Genomic DNA, 12,267 nt, shown 5'->3' with positions numbered 1-12,267 from the left:
CTTCCCCTTTTAATCATGTCACCAGTCTTCTGTAAAGATACCTGCAAATGCAGAAGCAAGTTTGGAACCGGGTAATGAGCAGAGTTGGAAGAGTTTGGAAATCTTACAAGAAGACGGAAAGATAAGGGAGAGTTTGTATTATCTTAGAGACTGGTTAAGTGGTTGTGATCAAATGGCCAACAGAAATATAGACAGTGAAGGTGAGGCTGAGGAGGTCTTATATGGAAATGAGCTACTGGGAACTGGAGCAAAAGTTACTTTTGTTTTGCCTTAGCAAAAACTGTGGCTGCCTCGTGCCCTGCCCTGGAAATTCTGAGAAACTCGGAACTTGAGTATGATGATTTAGGTTGTATCTGGTAGAATGAACTTCTCAGCAGCAAAGCTCAAGACATGGCCTGGCTGCCTCTAACAGACTGTATCATATGTGTAAGCAAAGAGACGTCTTAAAGTTGGAACTCTTAGAGCTTCAAGTTTGCAAAATTTGTAGCGTGGCTAAGTGGTAAAAAAAGAAAAGCTGATTTTTCAGGGGGGACATTCAAGAAGCCTTCAGAATCTGCATAAAAGAGCCAAGTGCTAATTGCCAAGGCAATGGAGAAAAAGGCCTTGAAGGAATTTTAGAGATGTTTGCATCAGCTGCTTCTATCATAGGCCCTGGGGCCCAGGAGAGAATGGTTTCCTGGGCCAGACACATGGCCCCACTGCTCGGTACAGCCACAGGACACTGCTTCTTGCATCCTGGCAACTCCAGCTATGGCCCAAAGATGCCCAGGTACAGCTTGGGTCATTGCTGCAGAGGGCACAAGCTATAAGCCCAGGTGGCTCCCACATGGTGTTAAACCAGCAGGTGCACAGAGTACAAGAGTAGCGACTTGGGGGCCTCTTTCAGGATTTCAGGAGATGTACAGAAAAGCCTGTGTATGCAGGTAGAAGTCTGCTGCAGAGGGGCATCCCTCAAGGAAAATTGCTACTAGGGCATTGCAGAAGGAAAAAGGGAAGTTGAAAGCCCCACACAAAGGGCCGTCATCCTCCAGAACCCAGAATCATAAAACCACCAGAAGCTTGTACCCTTAATGTGGAAAAAGCCACAGGCTCTCAATACCAGCCAAGCCCGTGGGAGCAGCAGTGGATGTTAAACCCTGCAAACCCACAAGTGTGGAGCTGCCCAAGGGCTTAGGAGCTCATCTTTCACACCAGTGTGCCTGGATGTGGATTATGGAGTCAACGAAGATGATTTGATTCTTTAAATTTTAGTGACTTCCCTCTTGCACTTTGGATTGTGCCTGTAGGTTTTGTTTGTTCGTTTGCTTGTGTTTTGCAAATTCCTTCTTCTTTAAATGAAAATGTTTACCCAATGCCCATACCCCCACTGTGTCTTAGACATAGATAACTTGCTGTTTGCTTCATGGGCTTATAGGCAGAAGGGACTAGCCTCATCTCATCTAGCCTCATCTCAAATGAGACTTTGGATTTTGAGCCTTTGTGTTAAAGCTGAAATGAGGACTGTTAGGAAACTATGATTGTATTTTTCAATGTGAGGGTGACATGAGACCTGGGGCGTCAGGGGCAGAATAATATTGTCAGACTGTGTGTTCCAACCAAAACTCATGGCAAATGGTAACCTATCACGTTGGAGGTGGTGACTGGTGGGAGATAATTGAATCATGAGTGTGGAATCCTCATGAATGGTTTAGCATGATCCCTTTGATGATGTCCTCGTGATAGTGAGTAAATTCTCATTAGAGGTGGTTGTTAAAAAGTGTGTGGCACCTCTTCCCTCTGTCTTGCTCCTGCTCCTGCCATGTGAGACATCTCCCTTCTCCTTGTTTTCTTGTGATTGAAAGATTCCTGAGTTCTCTCAGAAGCAGAAGCCACTATGCTTCCTATACAGCTTGAAGAATCATGAGACAATTTAACCCCTTTTTCTTATAATAATACAGAAAATTGGTACTGAGGAGTGAAGCTCTGAAGTGCCTTCAACACCTTATTTTCATTGTCTTGCTTATTAGCACTGGGATTCTTTTTTACGCAATATCTAAAATCTTTTCAAATTTTCCCCATGAAAATGGGCTTGTCCTTTTAACCACATTGCTGACCTTCCATAAAGATACCTGCGAATATGGAAGCAAGTTTTGGACTTGGTGATGAGCAAAAATTGGAAGAGTTTAGAAGTCTTAGAAGACAAATAAAGGAAAGTTTAGACCATTATAGAGACTGGCTACATGGTTGTGATAAACAGCTAACAGAAATATGGACATTGAAGGCCAGGGTGAGGAGGTCTCAGATGAAAATGGGGAGCTTACTGGGAACTGGAACAAATGTAAACTTTGTTCTGCCTTAGCAAACAACATGGCTGCTGTAGTCCCCTGCCCTGGGGATTTTGTGAAACTTTGAATTTGAGTGTGATGATTAGGATGTGTCTGGTAAAATGAACTTCTAAACAGCATCTGGAAGAATGAACTTCTAAGTAGTAAAGCTCAAGACATGGCCTGTGTGCTTCTAACAGAGTGTCTCATATGTGTGAGCAAATAAATATCTTAAAAGTTGAAACTCATATTTAAATGACTAACAGCACTTAAAAGTTTGGAAGATTTGCAGCCTGCCCATGTGGTAAAGAAAAAAAAACGTAAGCTAGGAAGCAGATCCAAGATGGCTGATTAGGAGCAGCTCAGGATTGCAGCTCCCAGTGAAAGCATAGAGGGTGAGTGGATGTCGCATTTCCAGATGGATTTTTATTGCCCACAGACCAGGAGATTCCCAGACAGAGGAGCCCCACAGGTCACCAGTGCAGCTGTTTTGGTCGGCACAGCGGTTCTCCGCACAAAATACACTGGCCTGGGCATCGTTTTAGCTGGCTATTGGAGCTCTTGGGAGACAGAGTCACCCATTCAACTGATAAAAAATGAGGACTGAAACAGGGAGCCAGGCCATGAGATTCCCATGCAAAATAGTGCCACGAATCTCAGCACAGCTGTTTCAGCTGGCACAGTGGGTCGCCACATGGGAAATCACACAGATCCCGGTGCCTTTTCAACAGGCTACAGTAATCAAAACAGCATGGTACTGGTACCTAAACAGAGATATATAGACCAATGGAACAAAACAGAGGCCTCAGAGGCAACACCACACTTCTACAACCATCCAATCTTTTACAAACCTGACAAAAACAAGCAATGGGGAAAGGATTCCCTGCTTAATAAATGGCATTGGGAAAACTGGCTAGCCATGTGCAGAAAGGAGAAACTGGACCCCTTCCTGACACCTTACACTAAAATTAACTCCAGATGGATTAAAGACTTAAACATAAGACCGAACACCATAAAAATCCTGGAAGAAAATCTAGGCAAAACCATTCAGGACATAGGTGTAAGCAAGGACTTCATGACTAAAACACCAAAAGCATTGGCAACAAAAGCCAAGATAGACAAATGGGACCTAATCAAACTCCACAGCTTCTACACAGCAAAAGAAACAGTCAGACTGGGCGCGGTGGCTCAAACCTGTAATCCAAGCATTTTGGGAGGCCGAGGCGGGTGGATCACGAGGTCAAGAGATCGAGACCATCCTGGTCCACATGGTGAAACCCCGTCTCTACTAAAAATACAAAACATTAGCTGGGCATGGTGGTGCGTGCCTGTAATCCCAGCTACTCAGGAGGCTGAGGCAGGAGAATTGCCTGAACCCAGGAGGCGGAGGTTGCGGTGAGCCAAGATCGCGCCATTGCACTCCAGCCTGGGTAACAAGAGTGAAACCCCGTCTCAAAAAAAAAAAAAAAAAAGAAACAGTCAGTAGAGTGAATCAGCAACCAACAGAATGGGAAAAATTTTTTGCAGTCTACCCATCCGACAAAGGGCTGATATCCAGAATTTACAAAGAACTAAAACAGATTTACAAGAAAATAACAAACAAGCCCATCCAAAAGTGGGCAAAGGACATGAACGGACACTTTACAAAAGAAGACATACACGAGGTTAACAAACATATGAAAAAATGCTCATCATCACTGGTCATTAGAGAAATGCAAATCAAAACTACATTGAGATACCATCTCACACCAGTTAGAATGGTGATCATTAAAAAATCTGGAGACAAGAGATGCTGGAGAGGATGTGGGGAAATAGGAACACTTTTACACTGTTGGTGGGAGTGTCAATTAGTTTAACCATTGTGGAAGACAGTGTGGCAATTCCTCAAGGACCTAGAAATAGAAATTCCATTTGACTCAGCAATCCCATTACTGGGTATATATCCAGAGGATTATAAATTGCTCTACTATAAAGACACATGCACACGAATGTTCATTGCAGCACAGTTTGCAGTAGCAAAGACCTGGAACTAACCCAAATGCCCATGAATGATAGCCTGGACAGGAAAAATGTGGCACATATACACCGTGGAATACTATGCAGCTATAAAAAATGATGAGTTCATGTCCTTCGTAGAGACATGGATGAACCTGGAAACCGTCATTCTTAGCAAACTGACACAAGAGCAGAAAATCAAACACCACATGTTCTAAGTCATAGGTGGGTGTTGAATAATGAGAATACATGGACACAGGGAGGGGTGCATTACACACTAGGGTCTGTTGGGGAGAAATAAGGGAGGGACACGGAGGGGGTGGGGAGTTGGGGAGAGAGAACATGGGGAGAAATGCCAGATATAGGTGATGGGGAGGAAGGCAGCAAATCACACTGCAGTGTGTGTACCTATGCAACAATCTTGCATGTTCTTCACATGTACCCCAAAACCTAAAATACAATAAAAAATAAACTAATTTTCCAAGCGTGCAATTCAAGAAGACTTCAGATATTTGCATAAAAAGGAGCTGAGTGCTAATAGCCAAGAAAATGGAGAAAAGGCCTTGAAGGCATTTTGGAGACCTTTGCATCAGCTGCTTTTATCACAGACCCTGGGGCCCAGGAGAGAAGAATGGTTTCCTGGGCCATTCCCTAGACCCCACTGCTCTTTACAGCCTCAGGACACTGCTCCCTACATCCTTGCAAGTCCAGCTCTAGCCATTGCTGAAAGACATCCAGGTACAGCTTGGGTAAGTGTTCAGGGGGTACAAGCTATAAGCCCAGGTGGTTTGCACACAGTGTTAAGGCAGAAGGTGCACAGAGTACAAGACTGGACACTTTGGGGCCTCTGCCTAATTTTCAGAGAATGTGCAGAAAACCTGGGTGTCCAGGCAGAAACCTGATGTAAAGGAAGAGCTATATGGAAAACATCTACTAGGGCAATGCAGAAGGAAAATGTAAGTAGTATCTCCCGCAGAAAGGACTACACCATCCTCCGGACCCCAGAATTACAGTCCCACCAGACAGCCTCAGTGTGGAGACAGCTGCAGGCTCTCAAAAGCATCCTAGCCCATGAGAGAAGCGGTGGGATCAAAATCCTGCAAAGCCACAGGTATGGACATGCCCAATGGGCCTTGGGAACCCACCCCTCTTACCAATGCATCCTGCTCGTGGGTCATGGAGTCAAAGAAGATGATTCTGAAGCTTTAAGTTTTAGTGACTGCCCTTCTGGGTTTTTGACTTGCATGGGGATTGTAGTCTTGTTTGTTCAGATTTTGTTTTCCCCAAATTTATCTCCTTTTTAATTGGAATGTTTACACACTGCTTGTACCCACATTGTGCATGAGAAGTTCCTATCCTGCTGTTTGTTTCACAGGATCATAGGCAGAAGAAGCCATAACCTTGTTTTAGATGACATTTTGGATCTTGAACTGTAACTGAATTGATGCAACCAGATTTTCTGGAGCTCAGGTTCTTGGCCTCTACAACCCAGATGAATAAGTGGCCTCAGTGTCGCGGTGAGTGTTCCAGCTCAAATAGAACTCGGGGACCCAAAGAGTGTGCAGTAGTGTGGCTTATTAGGCAGAGCAAAAGGACAGCTTCCAGGCCATGAAAGGTGACCCAGTGGGGGTGCCACTGCAGGCCTGGGTGGCTGGAGATCATATCCCTGAGTTACTCCCTTCCCTTTTTGTTCTTACGCAATGAGAGGAGTTTTTTCAAACTTTCTCTGGATCAGTTGATCTTTGAATTCTTTACCAGATTGGTTACTGTTTTAAAACCCTGAGTCACTGAACCTCCACCTTTAGGAGCCAGAGCCCCCAGCTGACCCTGGAAGTTCTTCTAACACCGTCCCTCAGGACCTTTGCATTAATGTTGCAGTGTGTTAGGACTTTTAGGAGCTGTTAGAAAGGCATTACTGTATTTTGCAATGTGAGAAAAACATACAATTTGAGGTTTTAGGGGCAGAATTATATGGTTTGTCTTTGAGTCTCAACCAAAACTCAAAATGTAATCCCTGATGTTGGAGCTGGTGCTTGTTGGCAGCTGATTGAATCACTGTGGTGTATCCTTCACGAATGATTTAGTAACATCCCCTTGATGCTGTCCTCATGGCAGTGAGTTCTCATGAGATGTGGCTGTTTAAAAGTGTGTAGTACCTCTTCTCTCTCTCTGTCTTGCTACTGCTTTTGCCATGTGAGCCATCTCTGTCTTTTATTTATTATTATTTTTTTGCCTTCTTGCATGACTGGAAGCTTTCTGAGGCCTTCCAGAATCAAGTCACTATTCTTCTGCATAGTCTACATGACCATGAGCCAAGGAAACATTTTTAAAAATGATAGTAGTAAAAGTTTATAATGATTTTTATATGTTTTAAATGAGAATTATGAAAACTTGTGTCAAAATGTAATCCCTGACATGTGGAGCACTGTTATAAAAGACAGCTGAAAATGTAGGAGCAGGTTTGAGACTGGATGGTGGGCAGAAGTTGGAAGAGTTTGGAAGACTCAAAAGATGACAGGAAGTTAAGGAACAGGTTGGACAATCTTAGAGATTGTTCAAATGGTTGTGACCAAAATGCTGACAAAAATATGAACATTGAAGGCCAGGCTTAGGAGGTCTCAGAAGGGAAGGAGGAATTTATTTGTGATTGGAGCAAAAGTTACTTTTATTTTGCCTTATTTAAAAAAGAAATGTTGCTGTCTTGTTTCTGTTTCCTATGGATTTGTAAAACTTTGAACTTGAGAGCGATAACTTAGGGTATCTGGCAGACTATATTTCTAAAGAGTGAAGCATTCAAGATGTGGCCTGTCTGCTTCTAACAGGCTGTCTTTATATGAGTGAGCATAAAAATTGGAACTTATATTTAAAGAGAAAGCAGAGCTTAAACTTTTTGAAAATATGTGGTCTGCTTATGTGGTAGAATAGAAAATTCTGTTTTTAAGGGAGAAATTTAAGAAGGCTTCCTCAAGGACCTAGAAATAGAAATTCCATTTGAACCAGCAATCCCATTACTGGGTATATACCCACAGGATTATAAATCTTTCTATTATAAGGACACATGCACACTAATGTTTGTTGCAGCACTGTTTACAATAGCAAAGACTTGGAACCAACCCAAATGCCCATCGATGATAGACTGGACAGGGAAAATGTGGCACATATACACCATGGAATACTACATAGCTGTGAAAAATTATGAGTTCATGTTCTTTGTAGGGACATGGATGAACCTGGAAACCATCATTCTCAGCAAACTGACACAAGAACAGAAAATGAAACACCGCATGTTCTCACCACATGTTCTTATTTATGTTGAACAATGAGAACACATGGACACAGGGAGGGAGCATCACACACTGGGGTCTGTGGGGGGGAAATAGGGGAGGGACATTGGGGGGTGGGGAGTTGGGGAGGGATAACATGGTGAGAAATGCCAGACATAGGTGATGTAGAGGAAGGCAGCAAACCACATTGCCATGTATGTACCTATGCAACAACCTTGCATGTTCTTCACATGCACCCCAAAACCTAAAATGCAATAAAAATATTAAAAAAAAAGAATCATTCAGAAATTACCATAAGTAAAAAAGGATCAAGTGCTAATGTCCAAGACAATGGGGTAACGGCCTCCAAGGCATTTCAGAGAGCTTTGCAACAGCTTCTTTTATCACAGACTCCATGGCCTATGAAGGAAGAATGGTCTCATGAGCCAGATCCAGAAATTCACTTCCCTGCACAGCCTAAGAAGACCTTTTGCATTTCATCTCCTTTCTCCTCTTCTCAAGACATGTCTCAGAGGGGCCCATATGCACCTCAGGTCACTTCTTCAGAGGGTGCAAACCATAAACTATAGTGCCTTCCATGTAGTTTTAAGCCTGTAGTTTCAAAGAGTACGAGAACAGAGGCTCAGAGACTCCACCGAGATTTCACAGGATGTATGCAAAAGACTCTGAGTGTCAAGGCAGAAACCCGCTGCAAGGGTGGAGCCCTCATGGGCAACCTCTACTGGGGCAGTGCAGAGGGGCCATTTGGGGTTGGATCCCTCTGCTCAGAGTTCCCACTGGGACACTACCTAGTGATGCTGTGAGAAGGGAACCACCATCCTTTAGATCCCAGAATGGTAGTTCCATCAACAATTTAAATAAAACACTTCTGGAACCCAATGCCAGCTCAGCCTGTTAGAGCAGACATGAGGGCTGAACCCTGCAACACCACAGGAGCAGAGCTACCCAAGGCTTTGGGAGCCCTTTCCACATCAATGTTCCCTCAATGTGGAACATGGAGTCAAGATTATTTTGGAGCTTTAAGATTTAATGACAGCTGGGCATGGTGGGTCACAGCTGTAATCCCAGCACTTTGGAAGTCCAAGGCAGGAGAATCACCTGAGGTTACAGTTCCAGACCAGACTGGTCAACATGGTGAAACTCCATCTCTCCTAAAAATACAAAAATTAGTTGGATGTGGTGGCACATGCCTGTATTCCCAGCTACTCGGGATGCTGAAGCAGGAGAATAACTTGAATCCAGGAGATGGAGGTTGCAGTGAGCCAAGATCATGCCACTGTACTCCAGCCTGAGCAACAGAGTGAGATTCTGCCTCAGAAAAAAAAAAAAAATTAATGACTTGCTAGGTTTCAGACTTGCATGAGGCCTGTAGTCCTGGGTTATTTTTCCAGCATTATTTCTCTTTGGAATGGAAATGTCTAACCACTCCCTGTACCCACATTGTATCTTCAAAGTAACTAACTCATTGCTTGTTTCACAGTCTCACACGTGAACAGGACTCTACCCTTGTCTCAGATGAGACTTTGGACTTTGGACTTTTGTGTTAATGCTGAAATAAGTTAAGATTTTGGGGGCGTATTGGGAAGGTCTGGTCATATTTTGCAATGTGCAAAGGACGTGAAACTTGGAGGGTCAATGGCAGAATAATGTGGTTTGGTTCTGTGTTCCAACCAAAACTCATGTCAAATTGTAATCCTTAAAGTTGGAGGTGGGGCCTGGTGGGGGTGGTTGAATCATGGTGGTGAATCCTTTATAGTAATTTATCCGCTTTGCCTCTATCTTGCTCCAACTCCACCTTATGAGACATCTCAGTCCCCGTTTGCCTTCTGCCATGTTTGGAAGCTTCCTGAGGCCTCCCCAGAAGCAGAAGCTGCTATGCTTCCTGTGCAGCCTACATCTCCATGAGCCACTTGCACCTCTTTTCTAAGTTACCCACTCACAGGTATTTACGGCAATGCAAGACCAGATTCATACAGGTGGGATTAGCCAAATTAAACTTGTTCTCTGTTTAGGTAGTAGAGCAGCAGTGAAACTTTGTGCCTTTAGAATCTTGCTTTTTTATTTCTCTTCACACCCCTTTTTTCTTATTGAGAGGCTGAAAGGGAAGTGCATGTAAAACAGAATGGTGATTGTATGTTGGCAGTGTGACTGTGGGGTTGAGGATCAGCTGTCATAGAGTCACACAGCTAGTATCATCATCTGATAAAATGCTGGCACCTGCGGAGGTGGGAGACTCAGTGTGCATCTTTTATGTGAAGTCTACTGGGAAGAAAATAGTATTTCTTTAGAGGCAGCAGTAGCATCGTATCATCATGCAAGTGTCCTGAGACGGCTTGATGATTTCAACAAACTGTCTTACAGCATGAGAAGGAGGAATCTCTTCAGTCAGGGGATTAAAGTGTAGAATCAGTAATGACACACACTTGGTTCAGTTTTTAGGAGAGTTTAGCTTTTGATTTTTTTTAGCTTGGAGGTTTTCTTTTAATAATCAGTTATTTTTTGAATAGATCTATACTCATAACTTATTAAGACTCCACTGTGTGCTTCACTCATTTAATTAAAATCTTTCAGGGGAGGTCTGTAGATCTCAGGGTTCATGAAACTGGTGTTGGTTGGTCCAAGGAGTAACCAAAAATGATTTCTACTATTTTAAACACTGAAGGAAAAAAATCGACGTATAGCGTCTTTTGCAAAAATACTGAGAACACACCAAGGTCAATTAATCTTAAAACATGTTTTAATTCTTCAATTATTATAATGGAAATAAAAATGGCTGATAAATACCACAAAGATTCAAAAGGAACTTAATTTAAAAAGCGCAGAGATTCTGGCTTGCTTGCTGAAATCTCTATGTTTCCATAGTGGCTGCGTTAAATAATAAGATTATTGCATTTAGACATTTAAAAACTGTCCCTGGAAGGGTGTAGTATCTACTGTTTTAATGAAGTCCAACTTACGCTGCCTCAGAAATCCCTGTGTACTAAAATGGTAAAGAGTCCGTTTAAAACATTGATGAGTAACGATGATGAACAAAAGGATCACTTTGAGGTTGGGTGCTGGGACTCATGCCAACACTTCAGAAAACTGAGGGAGGCGGATGACATGAGGTCAGGAGTTCGAGAACAGCCTGGCTAACATGGTGAAATCCTACATCTATTAAAAATACAAAAATTAGCCAGGTGTGGTGGTACGTACCTATAATCTCAGCTACTTGGGAGGCTGAGGCAGCAGAATCTCTTGAACCTGGGAGGCAGAGATTGCAGGGAGCAGAGATTGTGCCACCACACTCCACACGTCAGCCTGGGCAACAGAGTGAGACTGTTTCAAAAAGAAAAAAAATCAGTTTGAATACAGTCATAAGAAGAAGTCGCTGAAATAATTACTCAACAGCACATTGACTCTCTGAAAAGTAACTTCACGTGTGTGGAATTTTTCAGATCAGGCTATCATAATGTTGATATTTAATCAAAATTTTTACCTTAGGTTACTAAGAGACAGATTTGACATCATGTGGCTTTGTCTTCACTGCAGATATGTGGAGCTGTAACCGGATATATTATGCTCTAAAAACAAGACCAAATAACAGCAAAACTGATTCAGCTCCTAGGACTGAAGAAAACTGGGCAAGGGAGGGCCCAGGAGCCCAGGTACCTACCTCTGCCGTCTTTGGCAGTTGCATTTCATGGTCAGAAAAAGTCAAGGAAGATGGCACCACTCTCTGAAAGGAGGCTCCACATTGGGAACCAGAGCCGCCAGTCTAGATTCCTTCCTCCCTCAGATGGCCTTTCTCTTGAAAACAAGCACCCCCTCCCTCCTTGGCCTCAAGTCCTCTTCCTTGTTGGTTAAACACAAGTAATTCTCCATCTTTATGACGTGCCTATTTTTTAACTTGCCCAGAACTCTGCAGGAAACCCCAGACACCCTAGGGCAGACAGAAGGAGAAGGCTGTGCAGCCCGGCCCCTGACTAGCCTCTCCCAGCCTCCCCCTCCCAAAGGCCATAGCAGGGCTGAGGGCCAACCGGAGCCTGCAGAGGGGAGGGGAGCAAATGACTCGTGTTCTGGTGGCATTTGGGATGTTCATGACAGCTTGTGCAAAGCAACCCTGGCGGAGTCTGCGGTCACCTCTGTCCTGCATCCCTGGACGCCCAGGCTCCAAGGCCCCTCTTTCCTCCCTCTCTCGCTCTCTTTCTCCCTCCATTCATTTCCTCCCTCCATTACCTTCTTCCTCCCTTCTCCATCCCTTTCTCTCTCCCTCACTTCTTCCCTGCTTTCTTCCCTCCTCTTCCTTCTGATCTGTGCCTCCTCCCAGCATCTGGCAACCCCACGTCCTGAGCCTGTGCTGGGTGAGAGTCTGTTGAAGTCAGAGTGGATGCATGGGAAGGGGATTCTCATCAGTTTGGCCAGGGGCCAGGGGGCCACAGGGGCGAGCTCAAAGCTAGGTACCTGGAACCTGAGGCTGACTGTGTCCTAGAGGAGGGGCCCTGGCCCTGGGGGTGCAGACAGGATGGAAGGGTCTGTGGACTGAGGGGGGCACTGGAAGGGAATGTTGGGCACCACTGCTCAGCGGCCTGGTCAGTGGGACCCAGTGTTCGCCTTGTCAGGCGGGACCGGGTCAGTGGGACTGTGGTCAGGGCGATATTGGTCAGTGGGATCCATTCTATGGGGGCATGGTGAGGGGGGCCTGG

Source organism: Saimiri boliviensis, chromosome 8, assembly GCF_048565385.1.
Source record: "Saimiri boliviensis isolate mSaiBol1 chromosome 8, mSaiBol1.pri, whole genome shotgun sequence".
Taxonomy (NCBI): Eukaryota; Metazoa; Chordata; class Mammalia; order Primates; family Cebidae; genus Saimiri; species Saimiri boliviensis.
This window is presented reverse-complemented; position numbering follows the sequence as displayed.